At 55.0% G+C, this 14,107-nt stretch overlaps 1 protein-coding gene across 4 annotated transcripts in view; it reads right to left on the bottom strand.

The window, feature by feature from the left end:
- NDST1 (N-deacetylase and N-sulfotransferase 1) overlaps positions 1–10,826 on the bottom strand; it is a 63,063-nt gene extending 52,237 nt beyond the window's left edge. The window contains exons 1-2 of one of the 4 annotated variants that reach the window (XM_060634713.2): positions 10,601–10,826; positions 8,889–8,960 (exon numbers count right to left, since the gene is read on the bottom strand). The gene's annotated coding sequence lies outside the window, so the exon portion shown is untranslated. Of the gene's footprint in view, positions 1–8,888; positions 8,961–10,130; positions 10,302–10,600 lie in introns of those variants that run through there. The other 3 variants (XM_060634712.2, XM_060634708.2, XM_060634709.2) reach the window with 3 other exon arrangements.
- Between the last annotated feature and the right edge of the window lie 3,281 nt (positions 10,827–14,107).

Raw genomic sequence — 14,107 nt, 5'->3', positions numbered from 1 at the left:
CTGCACTGGTGACAATGGATGAGTCAAGATCATAGGATACGTAGGATCAAGAGATAGGAGGTGGCAGAGAAAGAGGATTCCCCCGAGCCCTTTGGGATGCCTCATATCTATAAACACAGGGCCCAAACTCACAGCTGCTTAAGTTCATAGGCATGGGCACGAACCAGGGCTCAGGGTCTAGTCATCCCTTCAGGGCTAGGAGAACAGGATAAATCATGACGTACAATAGCCCTTGCCTTTGCACCCACTGGGTGTGAGTCACAGCTCCCAGCTGCTGGGCAGACGGGGAACAGCTGGGCCCCGGCATCTGGACGGGGGTGGCATCACCAAGCACACCATCCCAGCCTCCCGCCCACCGCACAACTCAACATCCAGGGAGCCCACCTCACTACAGACCAGCCCTGGCCTTGCCCTACCTCCAGAGCTTTGAGTGTTTCCCAGGGGGACCCCTCCATGGCCCCTGCCCAGCTCCCATGCCAGCCACAGCCCTGGGAGGAGTGGGTCAAGACAACAGCCCCTTGCAAGGCCCCAGAAGACCCAGGCTCCAGTGCCAAGTGTCCCGCTGTCTCACTGCGTGACCTCAGGTAGGCTCGTCCTGCCTCTCAGAGCCTCAGTTCCACCAATTGTCAAATGTGGAGACCACCCTATCAAGTCCTTCCCAGCTCAAAGCCGAGTGTATAAACAGTGGCATCTGACAAACTGTGCCGCCCTGGGACCCTGCTTTCAGGAAGTTACATAAACATCCTTCAGAGAAACAAAAGTCCAACCTAAAGACGACTTTTTTTTAAAAAGGATATCAAGAAGCCCTTTTTATAGTCCAACTTCCCCCATCCTACTTCCATTGTTCCAAATATCCTCTCAGGACCTAGAAAATACACTGGGTTTCCGTCTGGGGTTTGGGCTTCTGAGTGTTCTTCCCTCGGAGGCGGCCCCGCCTCTCCTTGGCAGCTTTCTCCCCAGGACACTCCCGTCTCGGCCCCCAGCACTGCCCTGGGCTACCCCGAGGGCTATGGCTACCCAGCCGGCCAAAGATGGGGTGGGGTGCAGGGGCAGTTTTCGGGAAACAAAGCCTTCCCTGGTCAGAACAGAGACAGCGCCGGGTTCGGGTCCCCATCATGACGCCATGTGTGGCCCTGTGTGGGCAAGTCCCTGTTGCTTGGTTCACCACTGAGAAACGAAGGGGTTCCCGCTGTGTCAGGAAAGCCCTCCAGTTCCTCAGCAGTACCTTGGTGACACTGAGGCAGAAAAGGACAGCACTGGACAGTGGGCTCTGATCTTGACCCCCACCCCTACCCCTCCTCCTAGAACCAGAAGAGGGTTCTTTTCTTTCTCTGATTTTATCTCCTGTCCTAGCTGTGGGACCTTGAACTCAGCACTGAGTGAGTCTCTGTGTACCTCAAATGGCCGTCCATAAGACAGAAAGAATGACAGTGTCCAGTGGAGGCCCCAGCATGGAGGCTTCAGCCCCAATCATCCCAACACAATCCCATCACCCCCGCCAAAACCTAATTCACTCATTTGATATTTGATATATTTTTGCATCTTTAAAAAACCAGTCCAAGTGGGGTCTGCTACATAAACATTCCAAGACAATCTCCCACTTCCCTTCTTCCAAAGAGATCGTGTTTCCAAGCACCTCTATAGAATTCTACAGAATTCCTAGATCTATCACCTTATGGCTATATGGCCTCAGTATTTTCATCTATAAAATGGGGACAATAATAGTGCCTACTTTATAGGATTATGCTGAGTAAGCAGATAAGGTCTCAAAAAATGTTGAGTGAAAATGATATGATCATCTTCATTAAAATTATTGACATAGTTGGGGTCCCTGGGTGGCTCAGTCAGTTGAGTATCTGACACTTGGTTTCAGCTCAGGTCCTGATCCCAGGGTCATGAGATCGAGCCCTGTGCCAGGCTTCTTGGGATTCTCTCCCCCCACCCCCTGCGCCTCTCCCCCACTCACATGCACTCTCTCAATAAAATAAAAATAAATAAAAATAAAAATATTGAGATGCTTAAAACCACTGGACTGGTGACAGCTAAGGTCCCTTAACCCTCTCAAGCCACATCTGACCACTGTGATCACACGCACACATGCGCAAACACACACGCACACCCTTCTCTGGAGCAGGATCCACACTCTCTGCCTGGCCCCAGCCCCAGAACACAGCTGGTTTGTTCCTGGAACCCACCCTTGCCTTCCACAAAGTCCCCCACCCTTCAAGTCCCCTCATCCTGCCTTCCTTAAGTGGCCCCAGAACTGTCTCCTATAATTGTCTTGGGGTTCCACTGAACCTTGTTATTGTGTCACAAGAGTGTCTCCTGGAGATGTGACGAGATGATGAATCCTTGACGACAGGGTAGAGAAAAACTGGGCTTTTCTCTGGGTCTTCAACATTTGCTGGGTGTCTGAATATGCTGAGAGCCCAAGGAGGGAAGTGTGTTGTTGTTTTTTTAATTATCTAACCAAGTGTTTCTTTTCTTTTCTTTTCGTTTATTTTTGAAAGAGACAGAGCATGAGCAGGAGAGGGGCAGAGAGAGGGAGACACAGAATCTGAAACAGGCTCCAGGCTCTGGGCTGTCAGCCCAGAGCCTGATGCAGGGCTCGAACCCATGAACCATGAGATCATGACCTGAGCTGAAGTTGGTCACTCAACCGACTGAGCCACCCAGGTGCCCCTCTAACCAAGTTTTTTTCAACTTTAGCATGCACCTACATTACTTGGACGCTCCTTTTTTTTTTTTTAAATGTTTATTTTTTGAGGCAAAGAGAGACAGACAGAGAGTGAGCAGAGGAGGGGCAGAGAGAGAGAGGGAGACACAGAATCTAAAGCAAGCTCCAGGCTCCAAGCTGTTATGACAGCACAGAGTCCGATGCGGGGCTTGAACCCATAGACCGTGAGATCATGACCTGAGCCGAAGTCGGACGCTCAACCAACTGAGCCACCCAGGTGCCCCATTACTTGGAGGCTTCTTAAAACAGACTGCTGGACTCCTCCTTCCCCCCTCATCCCAGTTTCTGATTCAGTAGGTCTGGGGTGGGGTCAGATGATTTGCATTTTTAGCGACTTCCCAGGTAATACCCAGGTAATGCTACTAGTCCAGAAGCCAACCCCGAGAACCACTGACTCAACCTGCAGGTGAATAAGGAAGAGCCTCCATGAGCATGTGACATTAACCCTCCTGTAAAAGCATGAGCAGGAGCTGCCATGGTCTAAGAAGAGGAGGAAGGGAATCTGGACAGACAGTGATGCATAAGTGAAGGCTCTGTGATGACGACATTCATTTCTCCTCACCTGGCCTCTGCCTGGACAGGTAGTGTAGACCAGAGGTGGCTGCCACTGAACAATGATTACGGCAGACCTCCGCCGACCGCCACCCCAGACCTGCCCAGACAGGCCGATCCATGGCCGGCCTAGGGGTGATGAGAATCCACACCCTGCCTCATTCAGCCAGACCTCGGGTGCGAACGAGGCCAGAGTCTCCACCACATCTCAACCATGTGAGCCCTGGGATTCTGGCCCACACCTCCCCACACAACCCCTTCCGTCTTGGCTAGCTCTGAGCATGCTTACGTTTCCTCATTTCCGGTGCCTTACAGAGTAAGTCTGCTCTGTCTGGCCAGAGCAGCCCCTTAGAAACCAGCAGCCCGTAATGGTAATCCCTTGAGCCTGAACTGCCCCCCCGCCCCCCACGCCGCAAAGGCTGACCCTTCCACTTCGCTAAGCCTTAGTGGCCACACCTGCTACCAGGAGGGGTGACACAAGTGTCTATTTCCTCCTGCTCTGGGGAGGATGGAATGAGCTCCCTGTTCAATAGCAACATCACCAGCTACAACAATAATCATAACTCACATGGACTCAGCTTATAGTTAAGCATCTTTCCTGCATTATCTTTCGAAATGCTGTGAGATGGGGACCGTTACTATCCCCTTTGAATGGAGGAAGGCACTGAAGAGCTTCCCAAGGTGCCACAAGTAGGAAATGATCCAGCAAGGCCATCTGGGTCCAGAGCCTAGCTCCCAGCCTCTGCCCTGCCTGTGTTCTAGTGACCTGCCCCAAGATCTACACCAGGCCACCTCTCCCTGACATCATCCCGTCCCCCTTCCCAGGGCACAGGGAGGCTCGGTGGGAGGCCTCTGGAGGTGCCAGCCCACAGTGTGCACAGTCTAGGGCATGGTGCCCTCCTCTCAAGGACAGCCACAGGACCTACCAGCCAGGCCAACTTATCTGGCATAAGTTTTAGATACCATTCAACATGGCCACTAGGGAGGACACGGGCCCTTACGGAACTTGAGCACCTTAACCTTGATGGAAAGGACAAAAGAGGAAAAACAGGTGTAACAGAAGAAATCCTGTCCGGCCTCCTGGATAAGACTGGCAGCTCCCACACCCCGTGCAAATTGCCCAGTCTCTCTGGGCCTCAGTTTCCTCTTCCAAATAAACATTCCCAGGCTATGAGACAGAATGTTCAGGAACTCAAACCCTAAGGATTCTTCCTTCCATCTCGGAAAAGACAGACCACCCCGTAGGTATAAACAATATTAATACCCATTGTTATCTTTGAAGAGCTACTTACTGGGCTCTTACTCTGGGTGAGGCACTGATCTGTTCAACTCTCCTAGCAAAACAGGACTATTACTATCCTTATTGGTTAAAGCCTAGAGGGATTTAAGATTTAGGTAATTTTCTCTAGATCCCACAGCTAATGATGACAGAGCTGGGACTTGAACCCATGACTTTTTTTTAATTTTTATTTTTTTTTAATTTTTTTTTTTAACGTTTATTTATTTTTGAGACAGAGAGAGACAGAGCATGAACAGGGGAGGAGCAGAGAGAGACGGAGACACAGAATCCGAAAGAGGCTCCAGGCTCTGAGCTGTCAGCACAGAGCCCGACGCGGGGCTCGAACTCACAGACTGCGAGATCGTGACCTGAGCCAAAGTCGGCCGCTTAACCGACTGAGCCACCCAGGCGCCCCCTTGAACCCATGACTTTTGACTCCACTCTGCAATGCTCCCCCCTGGTGAAATGGGCCACACACAGCCCCTGCCTCCAAAGCCTGGAGCCTAGAAGAAATGAGACATGTCCCTAAGAAACCAGAATTCAAAGCCAGGTGTGTGAAGGGCCCCATGACAGGGCCATATAGTAGGCTCTTCCCATGCAAAAGTAGGGAGCAGGCAATGTCCAATGGCATTAGGAATGACTGTAGGGAAGTGGTAACACCGGAGCTGGGCCTCAGTGGGGGACTATTGGGGGGTGAGGGCAAGTGACTGGGGTTCAGCATCCTCGCCATGAGCAGAGATGGGTAGGTTCTGCTGAGGCTTGTGAGGGAATGGGAGATGGGGCACTGGTCACATAGTGGGCTACCTCCCATACCTTACCCTCCAAGTAAGCAAATGCTCATTTACAATGCATATGTTTAACATTAGATTAATCCAGTCTGAATCAAGAAACAAGACTGGTAGAAATAAAAAGGGCTAGGAGGCAGCTTAATGTAAACTCTCCTCCATCTAGGGAAGAGATTTGGTCCCCTCTGTGACTCCTTTGGTGGCAGACTATCTCTACCCCGGAGGCCATACAGTTTCAGACATTCACATCCACACCTTCTATCAAGCTCCAAACCTCCGAGTTGAAGCTGATGGGCAGAACTTTGTACCAGCCCCCACAGGCAGGAGAAAGCGCCTCTACTGGTGACCTTTCAAGACCAGGAGACCCTGCATTAACCATTGCTGAAGGGCAGGCGGGGGACAGCCCTGCCTCCACCCCTCCCGCTCCGCACTTTCAAACCCACTGGCCCTTCCCTTCAACTCCTACTGGTTCAGACTGATTCATGATTCAGCTTTCTTTCCACACATTTGAGGAAAGAGAGACTGAACCCATTTCACAGATGGGGAAATAGAAGCCTAAGGTTCCAGTCCTCTGAAACCACAGTCCCGGCAGCTCTGGCAGCTGGTCCAGACATCCCGAGGGGCCCCTGGAAGGTCAGCTGTGCTGAGTGTGTTCCACAGGGTAAGGACTCTCCCAGGCAGAGCACTGCAGGCCAGGCCAGCATGGGGAACTTCCCAAGAAGCACAGGAAGGGGCAGCTCTGAAGAGCTATGAGAAAAACAGGGGGTGGAAATGGGCCGAGCACTACCCCAACTGCTGAGATTCTCGGAAGAAAAGGGAACTGAAAGAGGTCACCCAGGTCTGACCCTCCCAGCACACGCCTTCGGCATCCTTTCCCTCTCTCCAGGGTCACTGTTTACCTTTAGCAATGGAGACCTCGCCTCTCCCGAGGCATCGTATTCCCGTTAGCCTCCTGTCACTCTTGCTGCTGTCTCTGCCCTCAGGAGGCACGGGACAAGACTATGCCCTCTGCCCACAGAGAGCCCTGCCAGGGGTTGGAAGCAGTGATGCTGTCACTTAAGGGTCCTTCCCCAAACCTCAGGTCACCTGTGATGAGCCTGAGCCCCAAAGCAGCTACAAAGTCCTTCAGCCTCCTCCTCCTCCTTTCCTCAGTCCCACCGCCTGAGTCAGACTCTGCTCAGCTCTCTGCTGGACCCCAACTCGCATCATCTCTGAGCTGGTCTCAACACAACCAGTCTCACCACCATCTTTGGCCAAATGACCTCTGAGAGGAACAGCACACTGGGGCAAAAGCAGTTCTGGCCTGCGTTCCAATACCGCTCTGTAAGTGACTCAAGGCCTCTGAGCCTCCATTTCCCCATCTGGAAATGGGGCAGGGGTGGGGATTACCGGCGGCAGCAGCTACTCTGCAGGGGTATTGTGAGATTTCAGTGGAGCGTCTGTAAGGAGCCTGGCACGAGACACGGCAACAGGCATCGACTCAACGAGCTGCTTACCACCCTCTGTCCTCTCCACCGGCTACAGAATAAAATCCAAACTCCTGAGCAGGATGCTACAAAGTCCCCAGAACCCAATCTTGCCTTCCACTGCCCCCCTTCCCACAGCCTGCATCCTCACAAACACTTCCTCTCCCAGGAAGCCCTGCCGACGTTAACAACCAGTAGAGCTTTTCCCCTCTACTGACCTTCCAAAGCCCATCTATCACTGACCACGTCCTGCCTCTCCACCATCACGGAGCCTCGTCTTCCCTCCCCCATCAGACCAGCAGCCTCTCCACTCAGAAACAAGCAGCACCTCACCCTCACCCCATTTCGTTTCCCCATCACCCCACCCCGCAGACAGTTTCCATACATATTTAACAAATTACCCTAATGTTCCATTTCATGTAAAGTATGTCCAAGTCCTCCAAACAGTCCAGATATTTCAAGCCATACCCAAACCAAATTCCAAGCCAGCAGAAGTCTGCCCAGTCTCTAGGGACTTGCAGGCCTGGCTTTGGTCCCAAAGTATGGAAGACGGACGGGTCGAGCAGGCCCAAAGCCCAGAGCAGAGAGAGCTCGGAGCTGCTGAGACCGGAGCCCATTTCTACGTGTCACAGATGCAGTTTCTCAGTTGGCTCCTGGGCCAACCCTCAGCCTATGATTTCACACTCGACCACATCCTCAACTTGTGAATTAAAACTGTTTCTTGCATGCCCCTTATTGACAGGAGGCTCACTATCCATTTTTTCTTGCTTGCTGGCTCCTTCCCTCACCTGTTGATTCTCCCAGAGGCCTCTCTTTCTGCTCTGATCACGAGGACAAGGACAGTCTGGCCTCATGCCAAAGGGTCACCCCCATCCCTCAGGGTTCCTTTCACCCACCCAGCCCCTCCACTCATCGCCCCGCATTTCTGAGTCCCCTCAAAGTCCAGCTAGTAGTGGAATTTCCACTCTTGTTCCTAGAGGCTGACAGTGGTCTGTCAGCCCAGGAAGGCCCCCTGTTCGTGGAGCCTACCAAAAACCTACAGACCCTGCAAATCCCAGACGCAGTGCTGGCACAGCCCTCGGAGCATCTAGGACAGTAATGTGCACGCAAACTTTCATTTCCCAAGAACCTTCATTCTCTACCCCACTCCATTGTTTTAAGATGTCATTTATTAACTAGAAATTTGTTTTCCATGTTTAAAGAAATTACTCAAGGCCCCCAATAAGAGCCTGATCAGCAGTCATGAGATGGTTCCCTCACCAAAAGACTGGGCCAGCACAGAGCACTGAAACCGGCGGAAGTCTGGGTCCATGCATATTCACTCAGAGTATTTACTGAGGGTCTACACTGTGCCCCAGGTTCAGAAACCCAGTACACACAAGCATTTTCCATTAGGATTCTGTAATCCTGACCGTGGCTCAAAGTCCACCTCCTATTACTGTCCTCGGGGACCTTTGGGGCTGCAGCACCTAGGGCAGGCCATTAGTTTAGCAATAAGGACCCTGCTGATGAGTCACACAAGTGGACACCTGTGATATAAATCCTTTGGCCTTCTGTCTCTCATCGCCCCCAAGGGCTCGGCTTCTTGGCCCTACCTCTGTCCCCTGCTGATCTAAAAGTGACCTGGTCTGAATGGAGATGAAAGGTTCTGCCTTCTCCTGGGTGCTGGGGACAGGCCTGTTGACAAAGCCACCAGCTGTCCCTAGCTGGAGCCAGGGAGACCAGCTCCTCCTGCACCACCCTCACTGGGAGAGCATTCCTGCCACGGACCCAGCCAGCAACAGAAGTCGGACCACCATAGAGGTCCGGGCCCAGGCTCCACTGGACTTCCCTCCTGGTCCAGCTGCCCACAGTAACAAGAGCCAGGGCACAAGACCTCAACCTGCACCAGTACCAGGCAGAAGGAGCAGCACCTGGGGGTGAGGGTGATGGGGAGAGGGGACAAGTGTCCTCATAATTTCAACTGAAAATGACACCATGAGCTCAGTCACAGCAGGACTTTATAGAGACCTGTAGGTGAGACTCAGGCTAGGGGAGGAGAGTCAAATCCAAGTTCCATCACTTCTCACCTGCACAGACTTTACCATCCTGTGCCTCAGTTTCCCCCTCGGTGAAATGTGGTTCATAGTAAAGCGGGAGAACTGAAGAAAATAATATATATAAAACAGTTAGCCCAGAGGCGCCTGGGTGGTTCAGTTGGTTAAGCGTCTCACTTCGGCTCAGGTCATGATCTCCCTGTTCGAGGGTTCGAGCCCCACATCAGGCTCTGTGCTGACAGCTCAGACCCTGGAGCCTGCTTGGGATTCTGTGTCTCCCTCTCTGCCCCTCCCCTGCTTGTACTCTGTCTCTCTCTCAAAAATAAGTAAACATTAAAAAACAAAGCAAAACAATTAGCCCAGTGCCTGGCACATAGTAAACATGCAATAAATACTTGTTGAATATAAACATGCCACAGTTTACTGAGGTACCACAGATTTTCATCTCATCCTTATTCTAGAATATACTATATTTTTCCCATTTTACAGGTGAGGAAACTGAGGTGAGGGGAAGGTAAGGAACCAGCCCAAGGTCACAGAGCTGGGAAGTGACAGACATCCAGGTCAGTCTGCACCTCAAGACCAGGGGCAGGACTGCCTGAGGCCATTCTGAATGATTGGGGGGGGGGGGGTTGTACAGCGCTGGGGCTAGACAGGGGTAGACAGGGGTGGGGTCCTGAATCCCCTGGGCCTGGCATGGCTCCTGGCTGACCCCTGTGCTCAATCCAGTTAAGAGCCAGGAGGCCAGTCCCCAGATTCCCATCCTGTCCCAGTGCCCCCTCCTCACCCCGTCCCAGGGTGTTAAAGAGCAGCGTTCAAAGCGGAGGCTCCACGCTCCGAGAACCAGAGAGAGGAAGAGAGTTAGAGACCAGGCCGCTCTCGCAGCCCCGAGAAAACCGGTCCGGCCGCCTCACCCTGCCCCAAGCGGGGACCCGGCCTCTAACCCCCTCCCTCGCCAGACAAAAGTTTCCCCTGTTCGGGAGTAGGGGAGGGGGAGGGGGCATTCCTCGTGAGTGACATTATCCGTGACCTACAGCTGCCGCGCTGCCCTCGCCCGCACCCCGGCCTGCCCCCAGCCCCAGCGCGGCCCCCCACCCCTTTGTCCTCCCACCCCCGTGCGCGGGGCCCGGCAGACTCGGCTCGCCCGCCCGGCGCCCGCCCGCACTAAACTTGCGCCGGCGGCCGCTTGGGCCCCGCGCGGCCTGCACGCCCGGCTCGGGCCCCGCCGGCCCGGCGACAGGGGACTGGCTGGCCCCGGCCCTCCCAGCCTCTTACCTGCCACGGCTGGGGTGCCCCCCGGGGGGAGGAGGCGCTCCCGGCGAGCCGCGGGACGCCTGGGTTTCCCCCCCGGCCGTGCGGGCGCCGCCGGGCTCTGGCCCCGGCCGGGGTTAACCCCTCGCCGGCCGCCTCCCGCCGCTCCCACCCCCGCTCCACGCCGCAGCCGCCGCCACCGCCCGCTCCGCCTCCCGCCCGCTGTCCCCCTCCCCCTCCCCCGCCCGGTGCCCAGCCCCCAGTCCCGGCCCCCGGCACCGCGCTGGGGCAGCTCGCAGTCCCCACCCCCCACCAACCCCCACCACCCCCCCGCCCCGCGGTCCCGCGGCGGGGAGGTGGGGGTCTCCCCGAGAGCTGGAAGTTGGGGCGCGCTGCCCCCGCACCCCGCAGGCCCGCGGCGCACAGAGGGGCGAGCCCGCGCGCCCAGGGCCCCCAGCCCGTCTCCCCTTCCCCTCGCCGGCCGCGGCGCCTACCTCCCCGAATCGCGGCCGTGGGAGCGGGGTTCGATCCCGTGATGGAGCGTGGGTGCCGGCCCGAGATCGGCTCCGGAGGCCCCGGCGGCCGGCGGGCGTGCGGCGAGCGCCCCGGGGCGGGGGCCGGGGCGGGACCGGGAGCTGCTATCGGGGCTGGATTTCTAGGCTTCCACCCGGATTCTCCCTCGGCTCTCCCGGCCGATTCGGTGCTGCTCGGCGACCACGTGACGCGGGCTGCCTTTGACCCCTGTCTCCGAGCGGGTAGGGGGCGGGGGCCGGAGGGGGTGTCAGATGCGGGACCCACGAGGGCCCCGGGCGGCTGCCGGGCGTCCTGGAGGCGGTGACCCCGGGGAAACAAAGCCCGGGGGAAGCCCACAAGTTATTCGGGGTCAAAGAGGGAACAGCGCTGGGGGTCGGAGAGGCTTCAGAGAAAACTAGGGAGACAAAGACCCGCGCCCGCCGCGCCTCCGGGGGCCCTGGGAGCGCCCTGGCCCGGCCCGAGGGGGCCTCCGGGCTCTGCCGCCGCTGAGCTTATGACAACTGTCCAGGGCCTCCCCGGACGGCTCCCCGACAACCAGGTCTCTGCCGGAGTGACCCCTCCTGGGCAGGCCTTCCCCACCCCACCCCACCCCACCTTTGCCCTGACTCTTGAAAACCCCTTTATTTCCTTTATCGTGATTATCTGGTTCATTTACTGGTCTCATTGTTTACTAGAATGTCATCTCCCCCAACAAGTTGTTCCCAGCTGAATCCCTAGCGCCCAGCACGTAACAGGCAGCTGAAGAGGTGGATGACCTTGTGCAGATTTCTTCTCCCACTGAGCCTCGGGTTCCCATCCCCAGTGTCATTTCAACCATCTCAAGGACCCTGCAAGTTAGGCCAGACTACGGTGGCCTTCCTCATGAAACAGATGGGGACAATGAGGCCCAGAGACATGAGATGATTTCTCTGAGGCTCATAGAGAGCTGAATGGAGGCTGCTCAGATCTGACTGACTAGGTAGGGGCTTTTTGGCGTCCATGAACCATCCAGAACCAGGAGGGATGCGGCGGAGGGGGAGGGGTGAATTCGATTACTGAGCCTTGAGGAGCTTGCTAATGATGTATGTAACTAGGCCCCTCCCCTGGCGGTCCTGACTCTGTGGACCTGGGGTGGGGCTGGGTCAAATTTGGAAAACAGTAGATTGGTAGTTTCTTAAGAACCTTCTGAGGCTCAAGATTAACTGTAGGAACAAAGCTCAAAAAGCATACAAGCAGGGGGGCCTGGGTGGCTCAGTTGGTTGAGCATCCACGCTTGATTTCCACTCAGGTCGTGATCTCATGGTTGTGAGATCGAACCCCACATCCAGCTCACTGTGAGCTCGAACCTGCTTCAGATTCTCTCTCTCCCTCTCTCTCTCTCTGCCCCTCCCCTGCTTGTTCTCTCTCTCTCTCAAAATAAATAGATAAACTAAAAAATATATATATATATGAGCAAACAGAGCAAAGCCAAGAGGGGTAGAAAAGCCAAACTTGACATGTGAGAGTAGGATAGACTCACCCCAATCCCCCTAAAAACTAACTTTGTGCTGGGGGGAAGAGGTTTTCAGCCAGCCCATGCATGTTTCACAGGGGAAAGATGCTAAGCCCCACAAGGTGCTGGGGGATGGGACTGGGTTCCTGACTCCAAGCTGTGCCCAAGTGACAGCTTTGGACAGAGTATCATCAGACAGGAAGGAGCCTAATCGTGGTGGTCACAGGCCCAAATTGCAGGCCCCATTCAAAGATGGGCTTGTGACTTCTTAGTGCATACTCCAGCCCTGCCACTCGTTTGTCCAGGTAAGTCAGCATCTACCAGCAAATTATCCTTTATCATCTATGTTCCTGTGGTCAATGATCTAAAAGTCCTCGAATATGCTCTGAGTTTAGGCAGGTTAAATAAGCCCCCCTAGAATCTTACTCATGCTAATCTCTGCTTTAGAAGGCCACTTCCAGGGCACCTGGTTCAGCATCTGACTTTGGCTGAGGTCACGATCTCATGGGTTGTGAGTTCAAGCCCCGCATCAAGCTCTGTGTGCTAACAGCTTGGAGCCTAGAGCCTGTTTTGGATTCTGTGTCTCCCTCTCTCTCGGCTTCCCATCCCCCACCCCCCACCCTGTCCCGTCATGCTCTCTCTCTCTCCCTCCAAAATAAATAAACATTAAAAAAATTTTTTTCAATGTTTATTTCTTTTTGGGAGAGGGTGAGAGACAGAGCATGAGTGGGGGAGGGGCATGGAGAGAGGGAGACACAGAATCCAAACCAGGCTCCAGGCTCTGAGCTGTCAGCACAGAATGCGACGCAGGGCCTGACCTCATGAACCGTGAGATCATGACCTAAGCTGAAGTCAGACGCTTAACTGACTGTGCCACCCAGGTGCCCCAAATATTAAAAAACAATGTTAGAAGACGATTTCCACCCACCTGAGGTCCTGTGAACATCTTCACTGTGCCAGGCACTGAGCTCCTGTACCGGTAAGGGAGAAGCAGGGGTGAAAGACACATGGGTCTGCAGTCAAGTGGACGAGCATGTTCGGAGACAATCTGCATGTCCCTCCTGTGTCCAGGAGGGATTGACTGCTAGGGAGGACCAGGGCAAGGGCTATGGCCCATAGTAAGAGGGGAATAGAATGAGGGAGCTTTGGGGAGAGGCAGCCTGGGAGCAGGAACAGGATGAATGGGTAGGATTGGGGCGGGCAGAAGGACACATTCAGCACGAGGAACAACCCGTGCAAAGGCCACATACACCATGCTCAGGAAAAGCTGAGTGTTGCCTGGGTGGGAGGCAGGGGGCAGGAGGAGAAGGCGGAGGAAGCAGGAAGGAAGAAATGAGCAAGAAAACTGGAGAGGTGGGTTAGGAGCAAATGATAGGTGACCTCTTGGGGGAAGCTCCATGGATCAGACATTATCTTGAGGACCTGGTGGAGAAGACGGCTGTAAGCAGGTGGAAGAGGTGATAAGAGCCATGCTGTGGGAGGGTTGAGGGGAAGGGCGGCCAGTCAGGTCACAAAATCATCCTCCTGACCAAGCTGATGGAGATCTGGCATCTCATCATTGGAGCTGCAGGTCCAAAGCATTTGGGGGGCAGCAGTGAGCTGGGGTAACTCCCCATCATGGGTAGCTACCTCTTCCGACGCTTCCCAAGTCTTCAGAGTTGCTGTTCACCAAGCTGGCCCCAAGGCCCTCCAACTCATTGTCACCCAGAAAGCCTCCCAGGAGGCAAGGCCCAGGGCCCACCCAGGAGATTTGCCTCCATGGGACTGGGTGAAGCTGAGGACCTGCGTTTCCAACCACACCCCAGGAAGTCCTGAGGAAGGCGGTCCAGATGCCCTCCTCCTCCATCCCCTCAGGACCCACCCACACCTCCCAGAGCTTTGGGGACTTTCTTTGTGCTGACAATTCCCCCAGACCCAGACCCCCTCCTCCGCCCCAGGTGGCCTCTCCTCCGCCCACTTGACATATCCCTGGGCTGTCCGAAGGTCACCTTTATCC

The sequence above is a fragment of the Panthera onca genome, chromosome A1 (assembly GCF_046562875.1).
Source record: "Panthera onca isolate mPanOnc1 chromosome A1, mPanOnc1 haplotype 2, whole genome shotgun sequence".
Classification (NCBI taxonomy): domain Eukaryota; kingdom Metazoa; phylum Chordata; class Mammalia; order Carnivora; family Felidae; genus Panthera; species Panthera onca.
Note: the sequence above shows the minus strand (reverse complement) of the source record. Positions and strands in the feature narration are given on the sequence as shown.